Raw genomic sequence first — 13,079 nt, 5'->3', positions numbered from 1 at the left:
TGGGATGATCCTGGGGTGGTGCTGGGGCGATGCTGCCGTGCTGACCCCACCGCTCCCATCCCTGTCCTTGTGCCACCTCTCCCACCCTGCCCAGGAAAAAGAGGAAGAGAAGGGGAAAAAGGGAAGGGGAAGGGAACAAAAGGAAGGGAAGGAAAGGAAAAGAAAAGGAAGGAAAAAAGAGGGGGAAAAGGAAAGGAAATAAAGGAAAAGGAAGGAAAAAGGGGGGGAAAAGGAAAGGAAGGAAAGGAAAAGGAAGAAAAGAAGGGGGAAAAGGAAGGGAGGGGAGGGAAAGGGGGAAAAAGGAAGGGGAAAAAAAAGAAGGAAGTGAAAGAGAATGGAAGGAATGGGGAAAAAAAGGAAGAGGAAAACAGGAAGGGAAGGAAATAGGAAGGGAAGGGTGTGGTGGAGCAGCTCCAGCGCTGTTTTGGTGCCGGGAGCGCGGTTGGAGTTTCCCAGCCTGAGGATCTCCAAAATCCCCTCGGGAAAATCCCGAATCCCGCCGGGAAGGGACAGCGAGTTTGTCTCGCTGCCAGCTCCTGCTCGTCGCTCCGGCGCGCCAGCTTGTGCCGCTAATTGTCTGTTAATTACAACAGAGCCGTAGTCAGGGGTGCTTTAATTAGCGCTGAGCCTCATCCAGGGATGGAGATGGGACGGCGTGCGGAGGAACTGGCATTCCTGCGGGATGGGAAGAGCAAGGAATTCTCAGGGAAAAGCGTCGGGATGAGCAAAACTCAGTCGGATTAGGCCTTTTGCTGACCCAGAGATGGGAGAGGCGTTTAAAAACCGTGATTTTAAAATAAAAAAGGAGCTGGGATGGCTGGATCTGCGCAGGAGAGTCTCTCCCAGCATCACCCAAAAACAGTTGTCAGGGCTGCTTTGTGCTTCCCTGTATTTTCTCACCTGTAAAAGTCCCACCGCAATTATCCCGTTTTTTATCTTTACGGCCTTGGCCGCTGCGGGAGATATTGGATCCATATCGGAGCGAGAAAAGGACATGAAAAAAGCTCCTGAAAGCCCAGAGGAGATCACTCACGGGGCTTTGATTAAGCACCCGCTGCTAACCCAGGTGGAATTTATGGCTCTTAAAATGTGTTTCACCCGGAGCCAGGAGCTGGATCCTTTGGAGAGCCTGGGATTGGTGGCGTGGAGAGTGGGGACCCCCAAAAAACCCTCACAACCTCAGGATTGGGTTCTAGGAGGGTGAGAAATAATTTGGGTGTGCTGGGATGGAGGGAGGTGACAATTCCAGGAGCTGGGATTTAATTCCTGCTGGGATTTAATTGTTGGGCAGGACAGAGGATCCATGTCCTGTGGCTGTGGGGATGTTTTCACCCCCAAAAAATCCCCTCACAACCTCAGGATTGGGTTCTGGGAGGGTGAGAAGCGATTTGGGTGTGCTGGGATGGAGGGAGATGAATTCCTGCTGTGTCAGGATCCGTGTCCTGTTACTGTGGGGACTCTGTCACCTCCCTGAGCCCACCTGGGCATGTTTTGGGGTGGTTTTAGGGCTGATATCCAACCCCAACCCTGCTGTTCCCCAATTTCTGGAGCACTCAGCATCCCTTTCCCAAGGAGCCGTTTATCCCGGGGATGTTTTCCGCTCCTCATCCATTCCCTGCGCTGATCCAGGTGTTCGTGATCCCGCCGGGGTTACGATGCGCATTAAAACAAAACCAAAAAAAAAGAATTCAATAAGAAAGGGCCACGGGGGATGGCAGCGCCCATCCGTCACCGTCACCAGGGCCGGGATGATCCCAAAAGGAGCCGGGAGCTGCTGCTATCCCTGGATAGCGGTGGGTATTGATGGGTATTGATGGGTATTGGTGGGTATTGGTGGGTATTGGTGGGTATTGATGGGTATTGATGGGTATTGGTGGGTATTGGTGGGTATTTATGGGTATTGGTGGGTATTGGTGGGTATTGATGGGTATTTATGGGTATTGGTGGGTATTTATGGGTATTGGTGGGTATTGGTGGGTATTGATGGATATTGGTGGGTATTGGTGGGTATTGGTGGGTATTGGCGGGTATTTATGGGTATTGGTGGGTATTGGTGAGTATTGGTGGATATTGATGGGTATTGGTGGATATTGATGGGTATTGGTGGGTATTGATGGGTATTGGTGGGTATTGGTGGATATTGATGGGTATTGGTGGGTATTGGTGGGCATTGGTGGATATTGATGAGTATTGGTGGGTATTGGTGGATATTGATGGGTATTGGTAGGTATTGATGGGTATTGGTGGGTATTGGTGGATATTGGTGGATATTGATGGGTATTGGTGGTTATTGATAGATACTGATGGATATCAGTGGATATTGGTGGATGTCCATGGATATCGATGGATATTGATAAATATCAGTGGATATCGATGGATATTGGTGGGTATTGATGGTTATTGATGGTTATTGGTAGGTATTTATGGATATTGATGGTTATTGGTAGGTATTGATGGATATTGATGGTTATTGATGGATATCAATGGATATTTATGGTTATTGATGGATATAAATGGATATCAATGGATATTGATGGTTTTCAATGGATATCAATGGATATTGATGGTTTCCAATGGATAGCAATGGATTTTGATGGATATTGACAGATATTGATGGATGGAGGCTGCTGGGAATCAGGGCCAGACCCAGATGACCCCACCAGCCCCCGGGTGCTGAGGGTTGGGGGTTGCTGGCTCCACTCCCGGGTGCCCAGGGCGGGGGATTCAGGAATTTTCCTGAATTATCCAGCAGAATGTGGCATTGCGAGAGCTCTGATGCCACTTGGGATGTCCCCCAGGGCTTGGTGGCTCTGACTTTGTCACTCCCCGCCTGTTTTTGGGGGCTTTTGGGGCTCTTTGCTTTGGTTGCTGCCTCTGTTTTTGGGCGAGCAGGGAGGGAGGATGAAGAAAATCAGCCGGGAACGGTGCCGGGATTGTCCCCAAGTGGCGCTGGCAGCCTGGCACCTCCGGTTTATCCCAAATGCCAGCGCGGAGAGCCTGGAATGTGCGCTCCTGGTGGGGAAAGAGCCACCCCTGCGGCGCTCCGGGGGTGGGGACTGTCACTTAACAGCGCTTAATGAGCACTTCCAGCATTATGGAAATTCGCTCTTCACCCCGAGGGAGGAATCCGAACAAGAGCGAACGCTTTTTTTCCTAATTTTTTTTTTTTTTTTTTGGTCCTTTTTCCCTTTAATCTCTCCACGGATCGCTCTTTCCTTTTCTCCTCTCTGCTCCTTTTCATTTAGCAGCAAAGCAGGCGGGAGATCACAATTCCAGAGGTTGGCACCCCCTGGATACCTGAGACCCCCTGAGTGAGGCCTCGCTCCTGATCCTTTAAATCCCTCCCCAAACCCCTCTGGAGAAGCTTCTGCACCCTCAGTATTGGCAGCTCCAGGAAAAATCCTGCGCGTCCCATCCCTGGAAATGCCCAAGGCCGGGTTGGATGGGGCTTGGATCACCCTGGGATAGTAAAACGTGAAACCAGATGGGTTTTAAGGCCCCTCCCAAGCTAAAATTATCCCCCAAGTGCCCCAAAATCCCATCCTGGTGATCTGAGCACGCACGTGCTGGATCAACCCCTTGGAAAAACATTTGGCTTCGTGCACATCCGCCTCCTGGAAGTACTTTTAGCTCCTTCCCTTTATAATTATTCCCGGGATGAGCAGGCAGCTCGAAGACCTGGGAGGAAATGTGTCAGTCACACAATGATTTCCTTGAGAGTTTTTTCCTTTTTTTTTTTTTTTTTTCTCCCCTCTCCCCATCCCCCCTTCAAATGAAAGTTGGCTAATGGCTCATTGCGAAAAAAATAATTGCCACTGATTTCTCCAAATTGCAGAAAATGTATTAATGACGCGCTTTTTTAATTTTTCTTTTTTTTTTTTTTTCCGAGACAGAAATAACGCAATTTGCATTTAAATGCGGCCGATCTTTGCAAACTCCGCTCGGTGTTTTCTTGCAGCCACGTAAAAATACGGAGAGATCTCAGCGCAGGTGCCGGGCGTGGGGACAGCGGGTGGCTTCAGCCCGAGGTCGTGGTGGCACTGCCAGCCCCGGTGCCCAGCGGGATTTGGAATTCCAGCAGGAATTCACCTGGGATTCTCCAAATCTGTCCCCGTGCTTCTCTTCATTAATAACTTTACCTATAATTTTATTTCTGCCTTGTTAGCCAGACCCCACAGGGAAAGGCGAAACGATGGATTTGTAGGGTGGGATTCAAATCCTTTGGGAAGGGGAAGCTCCAGGAATGGCCCCATCACGCAGGGTGAGGATTTTTGGGGTTTTTGCTATCTGTGGGTGAACAGATGAGGGGGTTTGGGGTCACCAGGCCCCTTTCCTGCCTTTTTATCCCTCTGGGGCGGCGCAGGGATTTGGGATCATCCCCTGCAGCCCCGTCCGCTCCTCCATCGCGGCTGCCGCGCTTTAATTCCCGATCAGGCAGAAAATCGCTCGGTTTTAGGAGATCAGGACGGGCTCAGCACTGTGGAAATTGGACTTTTCCCTGGATTTGGCAGGGCTGAGGAGCTGAGAGCGAAATCCCCCCCTCGGCACTTCCAGTGGGAAATGAAGAGGAGCCGAGCGATCAGGAGGAATCTTCGCTCTCATCTTCCTCTTCCTGAGCTCCTCCTGCTCAACTGGGCCGGGAAACTGAGGCACGGGGCCGGTGGGGAGGATTTGGGGGTTTGAGGGAAGATTTCCCGAGGGTTCAGGGTCTCCCTGTGTCCTGGGATTCCTCCCTCCCACCCTTTCTTGTGGGATAGATGCTTTTATCTGAAGGGAAATATTTGCTTTATCCATGGAACAAGAACTGGGTTTTTCCCATCTGCGGGGTCACTGTTTGTGCCCCGCTGCTCCCACAGCGGGCAGGACCCTTCCTGGGGGCTGATTTCCTGGAAATTCCTGGGAATTCCCGGCTCTGCTGAGAGAGGAAAACTGAGAAGGAGAAATTCCAGGTGGGCCAGGAGGGATTTGCCTGGCTGGGAGTTGGTGAGCCCCTTCCCCTCCCATCCCAGGGATCTGTTCCATCCCAAAAGGAGCAGTTTTGGGGTGCAGGATGTTGGGAAGTGCTGGGAATTCCGGCCGCACCCCCAGCACGGTGTGGGGAGGTTGAATTCACCCGGTTGTGCTTCATGTGCGGCTCCATAAAAAGCAAACCGCCCTAAAAGCTAAAAGGAGGAGGAAAAACATTCCCTGCTTTATTCCCTGCCCTCTCCTGCCTGGATCTTTCCAACAGCTTTTTCTCTTCTCCCTTGTCCTCCTCCTCCTCCTCCTTCTGGGGTTGAAAAACCTATGGAAAGGCAAAAAAAAAAAAAAAAAGAAACAAAAAGAGGCAAAAAAATCCCTCTTGGAGTTGGTTTTGGGATAATTCCTGAGCTTCCCAACATCCTGGGATCAGGGGATCAGGGCCCATCCCATTCCTCGGAGGGGAGAGGAGGCACAGGATGCCCCAGTCCAGGGTGTGTTTCCACGGTGTGCACGATATTCCCTGGAAAAAGGATCAGGATACAATTCCAAGGGGTTATTTTGGGTTGTTTTTTGGGTTTTTTTGGAGCCCCCGTGCCCTCGGGGTGTCCCCACCGAGGCCGTGGCAGGGCGGGATCTCTCCAGGTTCTCTCTCCCTCCCCAAGTTCTCCCTCCCTTCTCTCCCCGTGTGTTTTCCTTGCAAACAGCCTCGCCTTTGAAATTCAAATGTTGCCGTGGCCCTTTCCTCACCCTCGGCAGGAATATCTCCCTTTTCATCTGGAAATAATTAACAAATGAACAAAACTCCTGTGCGGAATTAAAATTCCTGCCCAGAGGTGACCTTTGAAGCCCAGCGCTGCTGCTGGCTCGGGTTGGGTTTTTATATTTTCCCTTTTCTCTCTCTTATTTTTTATTTTTTTATTTTTTAATATATTTCTCACACTCTCCACAGCTCCATGATGGATGGATGATGGATGATGGATGGATGGATGGATGGATGGATGGATGGATGGATGGATGGATGGATGGATGGATGGATGATGGATGGATGATGGATGGATGATGGATGATGGATGATGGATGATGGATGGATGATGGATGGATGGATGATGGATGATGGATGATGGATGGATGATGGATGGATGGATGATGGATGGATGGATGGATGGATGGATGGATGGATGATAGATGGATGATGGATGATGGATGGATCCATGGATGATGGATGGATGATGGATGATGGATGGATGATGGATGATGGATGGATGGATGGACGATGGATGGATGATGGATGGATGGATGGATGATGGATGGATGATGGATGATGGATGATGGATGGATGATGGATGGATGGATGGATGATGGATGGATGATGGATGGATGGATGATGGATGGATCCATGGATGGATGGATGGATGATGGATGGATCCATGGATGGATGGATGGATCCATGGATGGATGGATGGATCCATGGATGGATGGATGGATGATGGATCTATGGATGGATGGATGGATGATGGATCCATGGATGGATGGATGGATCCATGAATGGATGGATGGATAGATGGGAAACCCCAGCACCAAGGGTGGAGTTTGAGGAGCAGCTAGGGCACGAGGAGGAGGAAAAGGGCTGGAAAGAGCCAGAACATGAGGTGGAGAAGGTCCTTCCCATCATGGAACCAGCCCAACTGATCCCTGGGGATCCCAGCATGGCGCCATTCCAGGGTTGTCCCTGGGGGTTCTCCTTTGGGGCTGGGCCAGGATTCTCCTCCCATGGGAGCTTGTGGGTTCCCCCTCCTGTACTTCATCCCTGGCCCTGGGGAGCTGGGAGGGAGCAGGGATGGAACAGGGAAGGAGCAGGGATGAGCAGGGATGGAGAAGGGAAGAAGCAGGGATGGAGCAGAGAACGAGCAGGGATGGAGAAGGGAAGGAGCAGGGATGGAGAAGGGATGAGCAGGGAAGGAGCAGGGATGGAGCAGGGAGGGAGCAGGGATGGAGCAGGGATGGAGAAGGGATGGAGCAGGGAAGGAACAGGGATGGAGCAGGGAAGGAGCAGGGAAGGAGCAGGGATGGAGCAGGGAAGGAGCAGGGAAGGAGCAGGGCAGGGATGGAGCAGGGATGAGCAGGGATGGAGCAGGGAAGGAGCAGGGATGGAGCAGGGAAGGAGCAGGGATGGAGCAGGGATGGAGCAGGGAAGGAGCAGGGAAGGAGCAGGGATGGAGCAGGGATGGAGCAGGGATGGAGCAGAGAAGGAGCAGGGATGGAGCAGGGATGGAGCAGGGAAGGAGCAGGGATGGAGCAGGGATGGAGCAAGGATGGAGCAGGGATGGAGCAGGGAAGGAGCAGGGATGGAGCAGGGATGGAGCAGGGAAGGAGCAGGGATGGAGCAGGGATGGGATGGAGCAGGGAAGAAGCAGGGAAGGAGCAGCCCCCCGGCCCCCCCGCGGAGGCACAGCCGGCTCTGTAATTAAGCCGAGTGGGAAAGGTTGCCATGGCACCAACAGCAAAGAAACGAAGCTGCACCTTTGTGGCTGCTCGGGAGCCTCGGGGCGCTGCCAGCCTCTCTGCCCGGGGACCCTGAGCCCTGCCCGCTGTGGGTGGATGGGCAGTGGCACTGCGATGTGGCAGCGGGGCCCCGGGGCTCTGCCTTGGCTGATCCTGCGGGATCTGAGGTTGTCCCGGCAGGTTCCATCCCGCTCTTCCCCTGCTGTGCCCCGTGGCTGTGTCCCTGTCCGTGCCCGCTGGGTGCAGGTGGCACCTGGGGGGGTTCTCCTGTGGGGGTTCTCCCTGCTCCATCCCATCCCTGCTCCATCCCTGCTCCATCCCTGCTCCATCCCTGCTCCATCCCTGCTCCATCCCTGCTCCTTCCCTGCTCCTTCTCCACAGCTGCCCACCTCCTCCTCCTCTGAGATTTGGGGGGGCTCCCCCAGCACCCCAAACCCGCCGCCTGCAGCGGCCCCCAGATCCCCATATCCCAAAATCCCAGAGCCGGCCCTGCTGGAGGAGAGGTGGCTCCATCACATCCCGTTGTCCTGGCAACGGGCGAGGATGCTGCGGAGCCGGGCCTGGCCTGTCCCCTCCAGCTCCGGGAATGTCCCCCCTGCTCCTGGATCATCCCCGCTGCTTTTTCCAGCCTGGCAGCGAGGAAAAACCGGGATGTGCTGTCCCCTCCTCAGTGCCACGCCGCTGTGTTTGGTGGCATTTGCGTCCCTGTCCTGCCCAGCTGAGGAACAAACCGCCAGGGGCTGTGACAAAGCAGGGCAGATCTCAGCCATTCCCACGCCCGGGATTTATTTTCTCTCCGTCTGTCCCACATTCCGAGCCGTTTTCCTTGCCCTTTCTCTGGCCTTGCGCTCCTGTTGTGTTTCTGCCGCGACAAAAATAGCCCGAGAGGCGCTAAAATAGAATTAAGGATATGTAAATGCTGTTTGTGCTCGCCCTGTTGCCTCCTGCTTTTCAGCAGCAATGATGATTTTCCTGCCAACCTCAGCCCGGGGAGGCGTTTGGGAGCAGGGAATGCTGGCACACGGAGCTTTGCCAGGGGGTGGCATGGATTTGTGAACTCCCCTTGGCACCCGTGACCCTTTTCCCAGCAGCTCCTCTAAATCCTGGGGTTTCTACCCAAATTTGGACCGGCTTTGCTCACACTGTGTGGGCCGAGGTGAGGATGAATTCGGCATCTCCCCCGGGGCGGGAATTTGGGGATTTGGGGGGGATCAGGCCCTGTGCCGGGACAGGGGTTGGGTTCTGGTGGAGGCAGAAGCTCCGCGGCTCCCTCGATCCCTCCTGGCGCGGCGAGGGAGGATAACTCGGGAGCGCTGCCATGAATCTGGGCTGCTCCCGCGGCTGCCGAGGGGAAGGAATTAAGGAGAAGGAATTAAACACTTTGAGGAGCTGGCAAAGATCCCTCCGGGAGCCCTGCGGCGGCTCCTTCAAACCCATCCATCCCTTCAGAAATTACAACAGCGCCGATCCCAACCCCGCTGCTCTCCCCCATCCCCGGCCCCACGGGTGTTTCCCATCCCTGAGAGCCGGGAGAGCCCCAAATTCCTGCCGACACTCCTGCCCCCCTTCCCCCGGCCTGCTTTGTCGCCGTGGGTCGCGCTGGGGAGGCTGGCAGGGCTCGGGGCCGTGGGTGTGAGCTCTGCCAGCCGGCGCAGATGCTGCCTTCGCTCCCACCACCGCTCCGCTTTCCCCTCTCCAGATTTTGCCCTGGAAAAGTAGGGCACAGCCACGGCTGCCCACGTCCTCCTCATCATCCCTGGCATCTGCTGCTCCTCGTGCTGAGGAGGCACCGCAGGGATGGGATTTGGGGGGTTGGGTTTGGGATCAGACCCAAACGCGGCTCCTTTCACGGGCAGGGTGGCACTCGCTGGCAGTGCCACCTCTCTGTGTCACCTCCCAGCTCGGGGACCTGCGGGAGCTCTGTGGCTGATTTGGGACGGGGTGGAGCAGCAGGAATTTGGGGAGTTGGATTTGGGATGAGACCCAAACGCAGCTTCCTTTGAGGGTAGGGTGGCACTCGCTGGCAGTGCCACCGCTCTGTGCCACCTCCCAGCTTGGGGACCTGCAGGTGCTGTGTGGCTGATTCGGGACAGGGTGGGGCAGCAGGAATTTGGGGGATTGGAGTTGGGATCAGACCCAAACGTGGCTCCCTTGGCGGCCAGGGTGGCACTCGGTGGCAGTGCCACCTCTCTGTGTCACCTCCCAGCTCGGGGACCTGTGGGAGCTCTGTGGCTGATTCGGGATGGGGTGGAGCAGCAGGAATTTTTGGGGGTTGGATTTGGGATGAGACCCAAACCCCTTGGCGGGCAGGACCCAAACGCGGCTCCTTTCGCAGGCAGGTTGGCGCTCGCTGGCAGTGCCACCATTCTGTGTCACCTCCCAGCTCGGGAAGGAGCATCGAGGACCTGCGGGAGCTCTGTGGCTGCCTCGGGACAGGGTGGGACATCAGGACGAGGTGCCAGCACGGCCCCGCAGCCACCCCCGGTCGGTGCAGCACAATCTGCATGTAAATTGGGATATTTAAAGCCAGAGCCGGGTGGGAAGCGAAGGAATCGATTTCCCAAGTGGGAGGGTGAGGTGTTATTTTTACATCGCACTGGATACGCAGCTTAAAATCCGCCCCTGGAAGATGGAGGGGAACCGGGGAGGGTGGGGAAAGCGAATCGTGTCCCTTTAGCAGCGTTGTGTCCCTCTGGGAGGTGGCAGGAGGGGACAGGGAACTCTGTGTGCTCTTTTTGGTGTCCCCACGGGCTCGGTGCCTTCAGCTCCTGCGGAGATGTTGGGGAGGATGAGTAAATATGATTGCCTGGCAAAAGATTTACAATAGTACAGGCAGGATGAAAAGAATCCCCCCCACTGGTTGGACAATGCCCTTACCTACAGATAGGTCCAAGGGTCAGATGGACTGTTGGATCTCACCCCAATGTATGGTTCACCCCACACCTGTAACCCTCCCCTGAAACATCAGGAGCCTGTGACCCCATTGGCCTAAGTCTTGTTCCAGCCCACCTTGAAGCTCCCTGATAAGGAGTCCCAGAGGAGCCAGACGCTCTCTTGGAACTTCCATTCTCTTGGAACTTCCCCACTCTTGAAACTTCCACCCTCTCCTGGAGTGTCAGAATCTGTGGTATTGATGATTCTGAGACTGTAGAAAGTCTCTGTCTGTCAGCCCCGCTGCCAAAGCAGAAGCCATAATTCGTCTGTGCTGGTTTCAAGGTTGTTTATTCTGTTTATCTCTACCATGTTCTGCTGCCCTGCCGCAGCTCTGTCCTGCAGGGCAGCGTGTGGGGCTCTGCCCTCAGTGGGATGGTACAAACATTAAATACCAGAAACTACCTGTGCTGGATTTACAATAACGTGCCAATATCTGTCACCTACGTTGGACAGTGTGTCCCCAGCCTGAACCAACAGAAAAATGCCAACACCACAGTGAAACATGGAGGGCATGAAGAAGGAGAAAAAGGACAAGGCACACCCAATTTCCTCCATCTTGTCCCCTTTGGACCCCTCATCTAGAATCCTAAAATTTACTTTTGCACCCGTGCCACACTTAATTATTACTTATATCAAACACTCAGAGCTTCTAATTCATCCTGTAAGATTGAAAACTCTTTTCCATGGACAGAGATCACAGCCAGTGTCTCTGGGGCTCTGTCCAGGGGGGTTCCTGACCCCTGCCAGGGTCCCAGACCTGCCAGGGCAGCCAGAGGGAAACCCTGGATTCCCACTCTGGAGAATCCTCTCGTCTCCCTCTACCACTTGTCTCTCCCCTCCCCCATCCCCTCAGGCCTTGCCACGTGCTGTGTCTGGCAGCTCCAAGCAAGACCTTCCAGCATCCATAAAAACCCAGATATTCTAAGAGCAGCCTTCAGAGATCTCTCGTCTCCATCAACCCAAACCATCCTGGAGCCCAGCATTCCCCGCAGACTGGCGCCCAACAGGCCCCGAGCTCCCCCCGCTCGCTCTCCGAGCATCTCCGGCTCTTATTGCGGCACCGCTGGGCACGGCCTGGATCCGTGGGCCTGGATCCGTGGGCTTGAATCTTTGGGCCTGGATCCGTGGGCCTGGATCTGTGGGCCTGGATCCTTGGGCCTGGACCTTGGGCCCGGATCTGTGGCCTGGATCCGTGGGCCTGGATCTGCAGGCCTGGATCCGTGGGCCTGGATCCGTGGGCCCGGATCTGTGGCCTGGATCCGTGGGCCCAGATCCGTGGGCCCGGATCCATGGGCCTGGATCTGTGGCCTGTATTCGTGGGCCTGGATCCATGGGCCCAGATCTGTGGGCCTGGATCCGTGGGCCGGGATCTGTGGACCTGGATCTGTGGGCCTGGATCCATGGGCCTGGATCCGTGGGCCTGGATCTGTGGGCCTGGATCCGTGGGCCTGGATCTGTGGGCCCGGATCCTTGGGCCTGGATCTGTGGGCCCGGATCCTTGGGCCTGGATCTGTGGGCCCGGATCCTTGGGCCTGGATCCGTGGGCCTGGATCCGCGGGCCTGGATCCATGGGCCTGGATCTGTGGGCCTGGATCCGTGGGCCTGGATCCCTGGGCCCGGAACCTTGGGCCTGGATCCGTGGGTTAGGATCCGTGGGCCTGGATCTGTGGGCCTGGATCCCTGGGCCTGGATCTGTGGGCCTGGATCTGTGGGCCCGGATCCGTGGGCCTGGATCCTTGGGCCTGGATCCTTGGGCCTGGATCCATGGGCCCAGAACCTTGGGCCTGGATCTGTGGGCCCGGATCTGTGGGCCTGGATCTGTGGCCTGTATCCGTGGGCCTGGATCCTTGGGCCTGGATCCTTGGGCCTGGATCTGTGTGCCTGGATCCGTGGGCCTGGATCCGTGGGTCTGGATCCGTGGGCCTGGATCTGTCGGCCCGGATCTGTGGGCCTGGATCTATGGGCCTGGATCCGTGGGCGTCCTCACGGAGCTCTGGCTGCTCTTCCAGCAGCGCTGCCGAATTTGGGGGTGGGCAGGGGCTCCTTTTGCGCTCGCGGTTAATTAAGAGGATCACTCAGAGCCACTCGTGGTGTAGCGTGTTGTCTTCTAATTGTTGCCATTCTGTCCCCGTGCCAGCTCCCATTAGCAACAAAACCCACTTATCTTGTTCTTCCCTATCTCTTCCCTTTATATTTTTATCCTCCCCTCTCCCTGCAAGTCTCTCCTATTTTTTTTTCCCTATTTTTTTTTCCCCAGCACCGCAGCATTAATTCCACCAGGCGTCATCTCGGTTGATGTGACAGCTCCGAGCTATGAAATCTACGTTACCGCTCGATAATTAATTTACTAATTGCGGCGTGCGCTGCTCTGGGCCGGCTCCCGAGGCTGGCGGTGCCACCCTGACCCTGCCGTGCCACCCCGGGGTCCTGGGTTGTCCCCTTGGGAGGAGGTGGCACCCCTGGGAATGGGGAATTGGGGTGAGGGGGAGAGGTTGGGGTGAAGGAAGTGCCACCAGTGCCACCAGTGCCACCAGTGCCACCCGGAATGGGGGAATTGGGATGGAGGGAAGGGGAGGGGATGCAGGGAGGTGTCACCAGTGTCACCAGTGCCCCCAGTATCATTCAGAATGAGGGAATTTGGTGCAGGGAAGTGTCACCAGTGCCACCAGCACCACCAGGAA

This window comes from Taeniopygia guttata, chromosome 23, assembly GCF_048771995.1.
Source record: "Taeniopygia guttata chromosome 23, bTaeGut7.mat, whole genome shotgun sequence".
NCBI lineage: Eukaryota > Metazoa > Chordata > Aves > Passeriformes > Estrildidae > Taeniopygia > Taeniopygia guttata.
This window is presented reverse-complemented; position numbering follows the sequence as displayed.